General features: G+C 42.1%; 1 long non-coding RNA gene across 2 annotated transcripts; it reads right to left on the reverse strand.

Annotated features, from left to right (window-relative positions):
* Window positions 1–2,079: 2,079 nt before the first annotated feature.
* Window positions 2,080–12,345, reverse strand: LOC118083621 (uncharacterized). 2 transcript variants are annotated; one of them, XR_015947805.1, is made up of 3 exons: window positions 12,234–12,345; window positions 3,097–3,255; window positions 2,080–2,293 (listed from the first exon to the last, which is right to left on the reverse strand). It is a non-coding gene; the product is annotated as an uncharacterized LOC118083621 (long non-coding RNA). The 2 variants fall into 2 exon arrangements; XR_004692407.3 differs by lacking the exon at window positions 12,234–12,345 and adding an exon at window positions 11,925–12,022.
* Between the last annotated feature and the right edge of the window lie 2,661 nt (window positions 12,346–15,006).

A 15,006-nucleotide genomic window follows, 5' to 3' on the forward strand; every position in this document is an offset into this window, starting at 1 on the left:
AGGGTGGTGGCTCACTGGCAGAACATCTGTCCTGCATGCAGAAGGACCCCAGCATCTCCAGGTACTAGTAGCTCTGCAAAGGTCCTGCATGAAACCCTAACGAGCCTCCACCACCCAGTGCAGTTACCAAAAATCATTTTTCAATAAATTGTACAATAATTGTACATTTGAATATCTACTTGCCATTATTCTGACTATGTTTCTGCTTTCAGAGCTAGTTATTACTTACATTATTACAAAAACAGTAATAATTGAATGCAGTGACAATAATTTATGATAATAAAGAGTGGACACATAGTCCTACAGATACAACCGGCCCTTTGAGGGTGACCAAACTGCTGATGCGGCCCCCGATGAATTTGAGTTTGACACCCCTGATTTAATGTATAGACAGGTTCTAACATCCATCTTGCTTTCTCACCTTCACGGAGCATCATTAAGGCTTGCACAAATTCTACTCCACTGCCTTGGAAGCTAGAAATCCGATCACTGTATTAAATGGCTTACAGTGGTTTTCAGATTACAAAAATGTTGTCCTGTTAACATGTGGACACCAAAACACTAAGTGGTCGTGTTGATCATTTGTTAAGAGACGAGTTTGGCAGTGACAATCTTGCACCACCCTTGGCAGTTCGTATTTGTATCGTGCTTGAGTCAGTCATCTGAAAGGCAGAATAATTCCAGTGTTGTAGATATAGCGGTTCTGAATTGACACTACCTACTGGCTGTGGGTTAGGAGCCAGCACAAGTTTTCTTTTCCTTTGCTCCTGAACTCTAGAAATACATTTTAAAAAAACAACCAAAACTTCAGACAGTACAGTGGGGTCCATGTCACATTTATACCGTATTTTCCAGCCTTTACATCGGCGCCTGCCCAACAAAGTGTGACTTCTAATATCGCTCAACAAACATTGGCCAGATGGTACATGGATATCTATATTTTGTTTGTTATCACTGTCACATCAATATCTATTGGAAACAAAACATTTCTATAAGCAGTTGAATCAAGAAAGGTGGCACTTTTAAGCATTTCATTAATTTTGTACTGGTTATAACTGGCATGTGGGTAAGTACTCTCAAGGTTCTTGACAGTCTACTCTGGAATAAGAGACTGCAGAATGAATTGCTTCTGCCATGGCTTGTATTGCACAATCCGTTTTTCTCAACATGTTCTCTTGGCTCTAAGGAGGTGCTTCTTCAGGGTCTGTCTACCTGCTGTCTTCAGTGGCTGGCTCCAAGCCCCAGGATCTTACTACTTTCCCCTCAAAATTCTTACATATAAAATGCTGGGGCTAGGTACATTGCAGTTGTATGTGTCTGGACGTATAGCTATTGACTAAAGTTCAGCCAGACTAAGAGTTTTTCAGCTGGAGAAGCTCCAGTTATAGGAGTGAGTAGACACATCTGCACTAGGGCTCAATATCTTTATCAGGCTGTTGCTTAATAAACATGAAACTGAACTGCAGTGAAGAATCATGTAGTGTGAGAATAAGCCAAACAAAAAAACCCCTTTGGGCAGGACATTGTGGTCTAGAGTTCTCAAGCCTGCTCTTGCCTATAGCACAACTTCCCCCCTTTAATAAAGAACTTTTCCTCCTTGGTATCAGATGCTGCTGCTGATTATTTAACCCTTAAACACCAGTATTTGTAGAATGTGGGCCTTAAGCATATAAGGGTGCAGAATAGGAAGTAGATGCAACAAGTTGGCTTAGAAATTGAAAGTATTTCTACTCTGGCACCATTGAGAATTTCGTTCAGGGTTTTGTCTTAATAGGTATATCTGTTGCCTTGTCACTTTTTAAGATGTGAAATATTTTAAATGGGGAGTTAGCTCATTCCTTTATTGCAGGGCTGGGAAATCTTGTCATGCTCCAGACCTTGGACTCTCAATTCCTGGCAGTCCCAACCAGCCTGGCAAAGGGTTTTGGATAATGTGGTTTGTAATCCAGCAACCTGGAAGGCTACAGGTTCTCGCATCTGCTTGCTTGCCAGCCCACGGCAAGCGCTAGTATGTAAAAGCAATTTGTAGCTGTTAACTGTACTTATTTGAAGATAGAAAAAAGACTATAAACAAAAATATTTGTGCCTTTCAATCTAGAACTCTTTATAGAATGCCAGTGCATCGTTTGAAACTGCTTAAAAGGATCCTTTATGTTGGAATGGTGCCTGTGGCTAAAAGGACGATGAACACTACTATGACGAGGACAATGCTAACAATAATTATGATCATTTTAGTGTTTTTCCACCACATCTTCCTTGAAATCTTTGTAGACGTCTTTTGGAAACCGTGAGCCTGAAAGCAAATGGAGAAAGGCACAAGTTAATAAGGAGAGGAACACACCAAATGGATGGAAGCCACTGCTTTAGAAATGTGGAAGTAGCTTTGTGTAACTTACAAATTACCCCAGCAGTTGGTAATTGAAGTCTTAGCTTGTATTGTTTTTCAAACGGATGCAATTCAAAGAATTGTGTTTTAACACACTTAAGCTGTAATCTGAACCCTACTTAAGTGAATAAGCCCTGTTGAATTAAATAGGATTTATGAGTAGGCATGATTAGGATAATGCTGTTAGCTTTTTTCCATCAGGCTGCCTGAGTATTTTGAGAGCTGGTGGGGGAGAGAGAATCATAAAATGAGCCTAGAATATTTCTCTTGGAATTCAGTGTAGTTGAAGCTGCTTAATTAGCATGGATTGATAGTTAAACACTTAAAATGGTTTCTTCAAAGGCCCTGATCACTTAACGACTTGTCTTGCAGGAGTAATTTGTGGTGAGCCCCCAAAGTAAGCAACTTGCTGCATTGCTGGCAAATTGACCATGTGGCTTCCCTGTGGATCCAACAAACTTTTCCATCAGTCCAAGGATTTACACTTGTGCAATGGAGCATACCTCTCTCTCTGCCCCTAAATCTTATGGGCCCCCCCCCCCAATAGGAGTGTGGAGGGAGAGATGGGAAGGAAGCTACGTTGCAGAATCTTACATCCTTTAGTTGATGGAGTTAATATACAACCCTCAGATCCTGATGCCAATCCTCAAAGAGCTTAAAGCCATTCTACTGATAAATATTCTGCACAAAGTAAATGAATGTAGAATCACCGCTGTTTGGAGATCATCGCTTCGATCAGCCAGTTCACTCAGCCGTTCCTCTCTGTCCAAAACTTTTTCAATATTGTGACTCATGACATTTTTCACATCATCTACTTGAACTTGAAGTGTAGAAATTGCAGCATCACCATGTTTCTGATCAAACGCCATCTGCCCAGGATAAAGTTTTCATTTCACTTATTGCACTAAACACGAATAATAATACAGGCCATGGTTTTGTATAGCAATGTTTCCTGAAAAATAAGTCAGCTGATTATAGGCTGTTTGGAAACGTAATACAGTACTGAATTATTTCCTTGTTTCCACCAAGTTTCTAGGTTTTATTCAAAAGATTTCTATCCTAATTTTCAGTCCTAAATTCACAGTACCTCATGGCTCAAAACACAAAAACCTACAGGTAGAGTAAAAAATAGAACAGTAAAAGCCAATATTAAAATGAGAACCAAGTAAGATTTAAAATGCATTAACAGAACAGTAAAACCCAATATAATGAGAACCAAGTAAGATTAAAAATGCATTTGTCAAGCATTTATCAATGCTCTCTGTAATAATGCCTTTAGTATTTTATTTCCAAAGTGGTATTAAAAATCCAGTACATCCCTCCTGCCATATAAAGCCAGCAGGAAAAGTAGTATAACATGTTATATACAACAACTTGCAAGATAAGAAATCAAAACCAACCATGACTCACCCGTTCAGTGATTCCCAAACTTGGCCCTCCAGCTGTTTTGGGACTACAATTCCCATCATCCCTGACCACTGGTCCTGTTAGCTAGGGATGATGGGAGTTGTAGTCCCAAAACATCTGGAGGGCCAAGTTTGGCCATCACTGCGTTAACTCATTTAACTTTTACTTTGGGCAAGTAATTGAACCTTTTAAACCCCAAATGGTATGAAAACAGATTGAGAGCCAATATTAAATCAACATAAAAAGCTCGGTGGGGCGGGGAGAGATGGAAATTCTAAAGGGCAAGCATCAAATTCCAGATGGTGGCAACTACCAAAGTTATTTTATTGGCTAAAGCACTTATGGCTGTGCAGCAAAAGTTTGTTTCTCATTCCTCTCCCTACATTCCCCTTAAATCTATGCAGCATTCCCCAAAGCTCTCGAGCAGGTTTTATTGGGGGGGGGGATGAGCAAGTTACATTACAAAAATGGAAACCTCTGTGCTAATGGAACGTGGTTGAATATTACCAACCATGGTTCCCCCCCCCAAGTCTTATATCAAAGAATTTTAACTGAGCTGATGGAGAATTTCAGTAGCTCAAATACAAGTAAACCATGCACAATCTGTTTATTGGGTGTCTTACCTGCTTAGGGTGAGTTCCAAGATATCAACACTCTTAAAAATAGAGTGGGCCTTAAAACATGTCTCAACCAAAAGCAAGAGCAAAGAGGTGCATCTTCAGCATAATGGTGGAAACTGCAATGAAGTTGTCGGATGCACAAGGCAAATGCGTTCATTGATCATAACTGCATTTGCACTGTGAACTTTTTGAAATCAGTTTGTATTTGAAAGACAGATGGTGCAGCTTGTACTAGAAGACAAAGCCAGTCTTCAACGCCTTCGTTAATAAACCTTTCATGGTATACCCCGCAGCCTTTCCTCTATGCACTAAACTAAAATCTAATTAAAAGCAGATTTGGATGTTCTAATTAAACTGAGACCTAGGGTAGTTGTTACCTCTTAACACCTACTTTCCTTTGGATTTGCTGTCTTTTACAACCTTTTGGCCTGTCCCAGTATCTGGCACTGCCTGCTGTATTGTGAAGTGGGAAGGGAGGGATATTGGCAGCACTCATTGGGGTAGGGAATCCTGCCAACAGATGCCCCCTCCCCCAAAAAACTGGGTGGCAGGAGAGGACATATTGTTTATTGATATCATTCCTAACTTGCGCTAGCAAGTTTTTTACTTAGCAGAGTTTACATTCCCCCTTTTACATGCACAGCAGATAGCTGGTTGCAGGCTTGTGTAAGCCTCTCACTATTGCACAATTCAGTTTGTCTTCAGATTGAATCGTATGTTCCTGGTAAGTTCCCTTTAACCCCTCTTAAAAGAATAAGGACACGGCAATCTTATTCAAAGTCAATAAAAGAAGTTTACTTACATCAGTTCACAGTTGGATCCCTGAAGGCAGACTTAGTTACAAATAGGTACATGTGGATCTACCCCATATGGGGGAATAATCCCACTGTCTCTGCTAGGTGAGAGCTAGCAGAGCAGTCCTAGCTAAAAGCTGGTCAAACGAAGAAGGAAGTCAAAAAGAGAGAGAGGTGTGTTGCATGACTCGTCCTTTTGATACCTGGACAGGTTAGGTCACGACCACCCATCACATGCTAAAGGAAGGATGCTCCAGCCCAGGAGGAACAGGAAGTTTAAACTGGCTGGACCAAACATTCCCTCATGTCTTCTCTAGCATTTCAAGGAACAAGTGGCGCAGGGCACCAGGGCACCAAGTTATGGAGGGCGCCAGGGAAGAGGCGGAGGCTGGACCTTGCCCACATCCACCATGCCATGCCGAAGCGGCACCGCACCCGGAGCCTCTGCCTCTTCCCTGCTGGAGGAGCCATCCCGCTGCCCGCCTCCTCCAGCCCCGCAAAGCTGCCGGCAGCGCCATAAAAAGGTCGGCAACTCTGGGAAATGGGGGGGGGGCGGGGGGCGCCGGAGGGATCTTTGCACCACGACGATGGATATACTTAAGACGGCCCTGTCAAGGAATGCTCTACTTGGCTGCCTCTCATGGATTACCCACAAAAACGAGGTCTGTGATTATATTGTCACACAAATTCTCATTGTTCTGATTTTATCCATAACCTACATGGGACGTTCGTATGCCTCCTTCTGGCAATTCCTGCAGTCAAGCTTTCTTTTGGACCACATCAGTGAGGCTGAGAGGCGGGGGTCTTGTTATCTGAATAGCCCAGGATCTCCATACACCCCGGGAAGGTCACTTTGGTGCTGCTAACACAGAGATTTGATTTCACCCCTTGAAGGTGCACTCCCTTGTCTCTTGAGACAGACGGATGCAAACAACATGGGGTTGAAACAGGAAGGAACACTGAGCAGGAATAACCCACACTGCATAGTATGGTTAATATACCTGTACGAGTTAAGTGGACATTTGTTTTAAAATATGCCATTTTCAAACACAGACTGCTTAGTAGCTCCATTTTATCTGCTGCTGCTCTTAAAAGTAGTGAGCCCACTATATTCAAGTTATATTTTAGAATTGTGCGCTTTCTCCGCAATGTTATCACATGGCCACTAGAGGTCACCCCAGCACTTCTACGAATTAATAGCAAAACAAAAAACATTCCCATGAGGTTAGGGCAATTTACCTTCACAAAACAAATAAATGATTAAATAACACTGAGATGCGTGAAAATTCCTAGGTCTCTCCTCATCCACCCCACCTATCTATCATTAAAGAGCATAGAAGTAATTATCTGTTTGTACTGCCAAGTATCACCAAATTCACTATTATAAAGGGTTACTAATATTTCCTTCCGCTCTCTGTTGAGATAATGCAGATTTCAGAATGACCCCAAAGACTGCAGAGGTTAGTGTTATGTTTGCTCTTTTGCAAAGGCTTCTAACATTTGCTTTTTTTTTGCATTCATATTGCTGTCCCTTCTTGGATCTCAGGAATGTTCTAAGGGGGCGCAATGGTAACACAAAAAAGAGTGCTGCTGGATCAGGCCGGTGGTCCATCGAGTTCAGCATCCTCTTTTTGCAGCAACCAACCAAATACTTGGCGGCTACTCACAAGCAGGATCTGACCTTAAGCAGAGTCTTGACGGGCATATGTCAAGAATGCTTTGATGGTGTTTCTTGCTCGGCAGGGGGTTGGACTGGATGGCCCTTGTGGTCGCTTCCAACTCTATGATTCTATGAGTAAAACAACCAAGAGGATGCCAGCATGGGCACTGAGCAGAATCAAGGAAGCTTACTGGAGGCAAGGAGCATTTCTTCAGAAAATGGTCACTTATCCCCAATGTGAACAAACATTGACCAAAGAAAGCAGAGATAATGCAAATAAAGAAATGCAAGGAGCACATTTTAGCTGCGTTTCTACTATTGTGATTTTCAGGAACTCCCAAACCTTATCGACTCTCCTTTCAACTTCACGTTTACCAATCACCTCATTTGGGCGCACAGAGAACTGCCTTGCATCTTCCACAGCGAAGAGAGATACAAACCATTCTGTCAGCTTCTCTGCAATTTCCATTTCCTTCTTTAGCACACCTTTCACCTTTAGCACACCTTTCACTCCCTTATCGTGCAAAGGACTAACTGCCTTCCTAGCCCATTTCTTGCTTCCTAGCCCATTTCTTGCTTCCAATGCACTGACAGTCAAAAATTATTCCAATGCACAGCAGAATTCTATAAGAAATTCAAAGAACCCCTAATGCCACACATGACTTGCTTATTTAACGACATCATGAAAGGGGGGCCCATCCCCCAAACCTGGACCCACTCCAAAATAGTCTCCATCCCAAAACCACTGAAGGACAATCTCAAAGTCGAATCATATCGCCCAATCTCATTAATAAACCAAGACTACAAGATATTCTCATCAATCCTGGCCAACCGCTTAAAAAACTTCTTATGCAATTTAGTAGCCCCAGATCAGACTGGCTTCGTCCCTGGTCGCAATATCACAGACCCCATCAGGAAACTGCTGAACCTAATCGAACACAGCAAGGCAACCAAAACCCCACTGACAATTATGTCTCTAGACATCCTCAAGGCCTTTGATTGCCTAGAATGGAAATACCTGTTAGCAGTATTAACTAGCATGAAATTTGGCCCAAACTTTCTACAAGTCCTCAAACAAATATACTCCCAAGCCTCAGCAAAATGCAGAATCAACAACATAGACTCCAATAGCATAAAAATCCAAAGGGGCACAAAACAAGGATGCCCACTATCCCCCTTCCTATTTATACTGGCCCTAGAACCTCTAGCAATCCGAATCCGTGCAGCCACAGACATCAAAGGAGTGGAAATAAAAGGCAGAACATATAAAATAGGGCTCTTTGCAGATGACCTAATGGTCACAACATCAGACCCCTTAAACACAGCAATCTCCCTAACCAGAGAACTCAACACATTTGCAACGGTGTCAGGCCTGCGAGTAAACTTTGCAAAATCAGAAGCCATGTGCTTCAACACTCCTCCCCACACCCAGAAAGAACTCACTAATATCACCAAAATAAAACTCTGCCACACCAAGTTCAGATACCTAGGGGTACAAATAACCAAAAATCTCAACAAATTATACCTACACAACTATAAACCCTTGTGGCGACAAATAAACAAAGACCTGAAGAGACAACATGAATTTCACCCTCTCAGATAAAATGGCAATGATCAAAATGATCACTCTCCCAAAATTAACCTACTTATTCCAAACCCTCCCAGTCTGGATCCCCCCAATTCAACTCCGCAGATGGCAGAGAAAACTGCACTCCTTCATCTTCTCACATAAAAAACCAAGAATAAGCACCAAATACCTGCACCTCCCCACCTCACAAGGAGGATGGGGAATCCCTAACATAGAAACATATTACAGGGCCAATCAAATACGACATATAATCCCGTATATACTGGAAGATGAGACAAAACAATGGATACACTTAGAGAGAGACACAATTGAAAATATCAGCACCACAGCATACCCATTCCTCCCAAACAAACTAAGAAGGATCCCCACAACACTTAATAGGTACACACAAACCATGTTCAAAGCATGGAAAACAGAAACGAACAAACTAACCCCAACCACATCCCCACTACTCCCCCTGGTCTACCATCCATTATTCCACCAGGCAGCACAAAACATCCAAACTAAAACTTGGCAAACCAAAGGCCTATATCGCCTAACAGACTTCTATAAAAATAACATACCTCTGACAACACGAGAAATACAGGATAAACTAGAAGACACCCAAATACCCTGGTTAGCACAACACCAATTACATGCCCTCTTAAACAAGCCAGCAATAAAATTAGCAGCAACAAGACCCCTGACACCTTTTGAAAACCTCCTTCTAACGACAAAGGGTCACGGCAAAGGGATGGTATCTGCAATATATAAAATACTGCTCCAAAATTCCACAAACTCCCCAGACGCAATAAAAAAACAATGGGAAGAAGATATAGGCTATGAAATCAACCCCACTCAATGGACCAGAATGTGGTCTAAACCCCCATTTAAATCCATATCAGCAAAAAGGAAAGAACTCACTCTGAAAACCATCTACAGGTGGTACCTAACACCACGAAAACTAGCACTAATACGCCCAGGAACCTCATCAAAATGCTGGAGAGGATGCACATCAACAGGCACATATTTCCACATGTGGTGGGAATGCCCCAAAGCCCAACAATTCTGGAGAACAACCGTAAGAGAAGTAGGTAAAATAACCCAACAAACATTAGAACTTACCCCAGAACTGGCCTTGCTAAACATCTTCCAGGACAATAATGCCCACCTACATCACAAAGAACTCATAACCCACTTACTCTCAGCTACCAGAAACACCATAACCAGACACTGGAAAGACCTGGCAGGAGTAAACATGGACCAATGGTACCAGACGGTATGGGAAACAGCCCTATTAGAAAAATTAACCAATAAGTTGAAATTGACACGGGGTCAAATAGAAGAAGACGGCTTCACCCCAGTATGGTTCCCCTTTATCACATACACAGCGCAACAAGACAACGACAGAAATCCACCAACAGCATACAAATCAATATGGCTAACCTGACCCGCCCACCCTACTCACATAAAACAGACCACCACAGCCAACCACAAAAGAAAACTATATCCTAGGCCAACCCCAACAACTCTCACCATCAAAGGAAAACAAATGCACAACAAAGAACCTGCACAACCGATGCTGACAACCCCCCCCCAACACACTTTAAGTAAATTAGAAACATTGTCACACTACCCCCACCCCCTCCCCTTATCTACCGCTCTCCCCCTTTTCCTCCCCAATGTCTCAACAATTGAAACTGATCTGTAAAAATGCTATGAGAGACACTGCCCATGTCTTTGTAAACTGAGAAAACCTTTAATAAAAAAAAATTAAAAAAAAATTTATTCCAATGCAGCAAGACACTCGATTTCAGTCAAATCTACTTTCCTAATCTTTAATCAGAATTTACAAAGAACAAGTAGCAGTAGGACGTGGGAAAGGCTTATCTGCCTCCTTATAAGCATCTGGTTCTTATTTCAGCAATTCCTTTCAGTGCCAGTTAGTGACTGATGAACTGTTATTATTGTAACATGGCAATTTTAAGACTTCACGTGTAAGAACAGCTATGCAATCCCCCAGCATTCGCAGAACTTCAACAACAATGGATTCCCATTTTTTATCAGATACATATTTACAGGAAACTCGATCTAACCATACGGCATAGAATCATAGAATCATAGAGTTGGAAGAGACCACAAGGGCCATCCAGTCCAACCCCCTGCCAAGCAGGAAACACCATCAAAGCATTCCTGACAGATGCCTGTCAAGCCTCTGCTTAAAGACCAAACCAAAATTAGTACAAAATTAGTACATAGTACAAACCAAAATTAATCAGCACTTCGGGAATAACAGATATGTCAAAGAGGGGGCCCCTACACCTTTACCAAACCTGGAAAGAGGAAATTTCAATATCCTACACAGCGATTAAAGGTGTCAGGCCTCTCCTGCTCTTCGACATCTGACCACCTTTCTTTCACATATCAGTTATATCTGGGAAGCTATGCCATACAAGGAACCTCTGCTGGAACCACCCTTTTCCAGCTCCATAGTAATGGCGCAGGAGCCCATTTCTCCCTACATGAAAGTAAAGTGTGTGTTAATACACGGGCGGTGCTGTGATCTAAACCACTGAGCCTAGGGCTTGCCGATCAGAGGGTCGGCGGTTCGAATCCCCGCGACACGGGGTGAGCTCTCGTTGCTCGGTCCCAGCTCTTGCCCACCTAGCAGTTTGAAAGCACGTCAAAGTGCAAGTAGATAAATATGTACCACTCGGGTGGGAAGGTAAACGGCGTTTCTGTGTGCTGCTCTGGTTTGCCACAAGCGGCTTAGTCATGCTAGCCACATGACCCGGAAGCTGTCTGCGGACAACCGCCGGCTTCCTCGGCCTATAGAGCGAGATGAGTGCCGCAACCCGAGTTGTCCGCGACTGGACCTAATGGTCAGGGGTACCTTTACCTTTTTAATTCTTTAACAATTAATAGTAAATAATAATAGAACAGAATCCAATTTGACATGACATACACCGTTATTGTTGTTTATTTTTCTCATTGATAATTTTAGTGCTTTATCTTCTTTTGTAAACCGTTTTGATTTTTCTTTTTACAATCAGGTGGTGTGTCCGTTTTATGAAATAAATAAACCACCAAGGTTTTCCGAATACACATGGGGCTGTTGCCCCTGCTTGCTCAGCTCACTGACACCCTCTCGCTCCTTGCACAACCCACCCACCCACCCTGCCTATTCCCAGCTCTCCCCAAACCCTCTCTTAAAGGGGCTTGGCAAACCACTGCCCACCGTCCTTTAAGCAGCTTGCCTTGGCCGCCTGCGCTGCTTGCTTGCTTGCTGTTTTGTGGTCACACCAGAGTTGCTGCAGTCGCCTAAATGGCGACCATGCAAACTGTAGCGTGACAACAGCCTTACAATATTACTCTATAGTAAGATTAGTTTCACACTCCATAGGCGATGCTGATTTAAAGCCGCGGCAGCCTCTTGTGGAAATCATTCCAATTAACTTTTGCAGGAGTGATTACAATAAGATTATTTTACCTAAAGCAGCTTTAGAAGATCCGGGAGGAGAGTTAAAGTACTTTAAAGTGTATGTTTGTTTCCCTCTGCTCTTTGGAAGGTATCTGTCTCATGTGTCATGTGATGACGCAGTAGAAAGCAATGATTGAAACTTCTAGTTAATAATTTACTACAGTGACTAGTCTTTTTGGATAAGCTGTACAAATATTAAACTCAGAATGTTACTGCTGCAGAAATAGTTATTTTACTGACACAATTAGATTTAAATAGATTGCTCATCTAGTTGTTTTCTTTAGTGCAACAGTAAGAGAAGTTGGCAAAGTTACTTACTATGTATTTTGCTAATATCTCTTGAAAATCTGTTCCAAACTCTCAAAACACTGAGCAAAAAGTGCTTGTGATATCAAGGAGTCACTTGACTGCTGGTTGCCTTGTAAATCTGGAGGGAAATTGAATGGAACAGTTTAACATGGAATTCAAGAATTCTATGATCAACATGTCAAATAGGCATATGGAGTAATCTTATTTATCAGAATTGCCAATATTTTGGCTAAGGATGGGTTATTTTTGTATAGGGTTACAGTCATATGAAGAACATAAGTGAATTTAGGTATCAGCAGTTCTGAGCTGCAATCCTGCCCAGAGGCTGCTTCAGTCCCACTGGAAGGATTACAGTCATACCTCGGTTTAAGTACACTTCGGTTTGAGCATTTTCAGTTTAAGTACTCTGCGGACCTGTCTGGAATGGATTAATCCACTTTCCATTACTTTCAATGGGAAAGTTTGCTTCAGGTTAAGTACGCTTCAGTTTAAGTACTCCACGGACCGTCTGGAACGGATTAATCCACTTTCCATTACTTTCAATGGGAATGTTCGCTTCAGGTTAAGTACGCTTCAGGTTAAGTACGGACTTCCGGAACCAATTGTGTTTGTAAACCGAGGTACCACTGTAGTATGTATCTTGAACGACAGCCTTTGAGTTGTGAGTATGCTATGAAAGTATTGCCATCACGTTTTGTTCAGATGCACAGCTTATTTTAAGGACTGAACTCAAGTGCACGGAACCATCTCTAGGATTTCGTGGTGTCTCTGGGTGGTTCTTTTCACTGACATTCAAAACACTCGGGAGACCTAGAAGCACCCCATAAATAATGATTATAATAATACTTTAGAGTTACTAACTGGGGGCTGCTACCCCTGGTCAATCTAGTCACCAGTCCCATCTAAAATGCCAACCCCTTTGCTACCTCCTCTTTCCCCACACCTGGCCAACCCATCCTCCCTTTTACACTGTACCCATCGCAGCTCATCCTAACCTCTTTTAAAAGAGTGGGGAGCCGCTTCTGAGAGTCGCTTGCCAAACCTGCTTTAGCTGTGTTTAATGGGGGAAAGTGCTGCAGAAGGTAGTTTGCCCAACAGCTCTCTGAAGCACCTCCCACTTCCGCTAAACAGTTCACCTGGTCTGTCTGCCGAGTGGCAATTAAAGTTGTGCAAGTACCTCAAAGTAGCCAAAATGACAGACTAATAAGAGATCACTCAGGTGACAAGGTGCAAAAAGGAATGGGATTGCTTTAAAAACTACCTGACAAAATATGGTTCCAAAACCAATACTTGGTTGTGCTTAGATTGATCTCACAGATATAAGGGGGGGGGGAGAGAGAAACTGATTTTAATAAATGAATGCAGAATATTTGTCACTTAAGAGAAGCCTTGAAGCTGCAAAGAGATAGAGCAGTGATGGGCAACCTTTTGAGCTTGATGTGTCAAAATCCGCCAAAAAACCAAGCATAACTCGGGTGGTGTGTACTTCGAGAAAAAAACCATAATTTCACAATATTTATAGTTTAAATAACAAAAACCTATAATTGTAATATATAACTGTCTTTAATAAACCCAAAACTAATTATTTAACCTAACCTAACCAAAAAACCCTTATTTATCACAAAGTGCCCAGAGTTGTTGAGCTTTTTGGGGGGAGCTGCTGACCAAAGTTTTGGAGGTTTTTCTGGGGGGTGCAAAGGTTCTTTGCTTTTGGGGGGGGTGCCCCAAAGCTGCTGCGCTGTTTTTTTGGGGGGGGAAATAGAACAGAAATAAATGACGAATAATACATTCGCTGGAACTAACATGCAGCACCGACATAGTCTGCCAAAGCGCCAAAAAACCCAGCACAGAACGGGTTAAAAAAACCGATCTCTGGCTACCAGCAACAAAAAACAAAACAAAAAAAGGATCGGGTTTTAACAGCGGAGACAAGCTGTAGCGTGAGGAGGAGCAAGAGAACAAATGGGGAAACAACAACAACAACAACAACAGCGTGAATGGGCCGAGGGAGCGAGTGCCAGCAGTAAGGGCTCTGCGTGTCACGTCTGACACGCGTGTCATAGGTTCGCCATCACTGAGATAGAGGGAAGTCAACTAATATAGCAGGGATTCAAACTAGTTTTCCGGAACAGAAAGAAAGTGACTGTAAAGAAAGAAAGAAAAGAAGGATTACAGTACAGATATAATTTCTTTCTGAGAACCTGGTGGATAGAATAGTCAAATTACTGTTTGTATCTTTTGAACAATTTCGTGTACTTGACTAATTCCTTTTCATTTATTATTTATCCTTTTTCTTTTTTCCCCCCTTTCCCCTTTTCTTTCTTTTTTATATTTTTACTTTTTATTTTTGAATATTTGGATGTAATGTTTAATTCATGCTTTCTCTGTAATTTTTAAAAATGCAATAAAGATAACAACAACAACAACAACAACAACAACAACAACTACACAGTTCACCTGATCTGCCTGCCACCTGGGCTTGCTTCCTCGTTCACCTGCCAGCTAGTCTGTCGTCATGGTGTTGATGTGGCCACCTACTGGAACTCATGACAATTGCACCATGATAGCATTACATTTCTAATAGAGAAGCATATCTCTAGCGTAATCCTGTAATCTATTTGTTATCACAGTTAATCTTTAAAACCTGGATTAGGCCTGTCTTTTTCATGAGAAAAAAAAATGCTGCAGCACTCGACTCACCTTCCCATACAAACAGGTGCTTTTTCCGAGCCTTTGCATAAAACTTAGTCACTGCGGATGCGGTCCCCTAAAAATAAAGGAC

Source organism: Zootoca vivipara, chromosome Z1 (assembly GCF_965207765.1).
Source record: "Zootoca vivipara chromosome Z1, rZooViv2.hap1.1, whole genome shotgun sequence".
Taxonomy (NCBI): domain Eukaryota; kingdom Metazoa; phylum Chordata; class Lepidosauria; order Squamata; family Lacertidae; genus Zootoca; species Zootoca vivipara.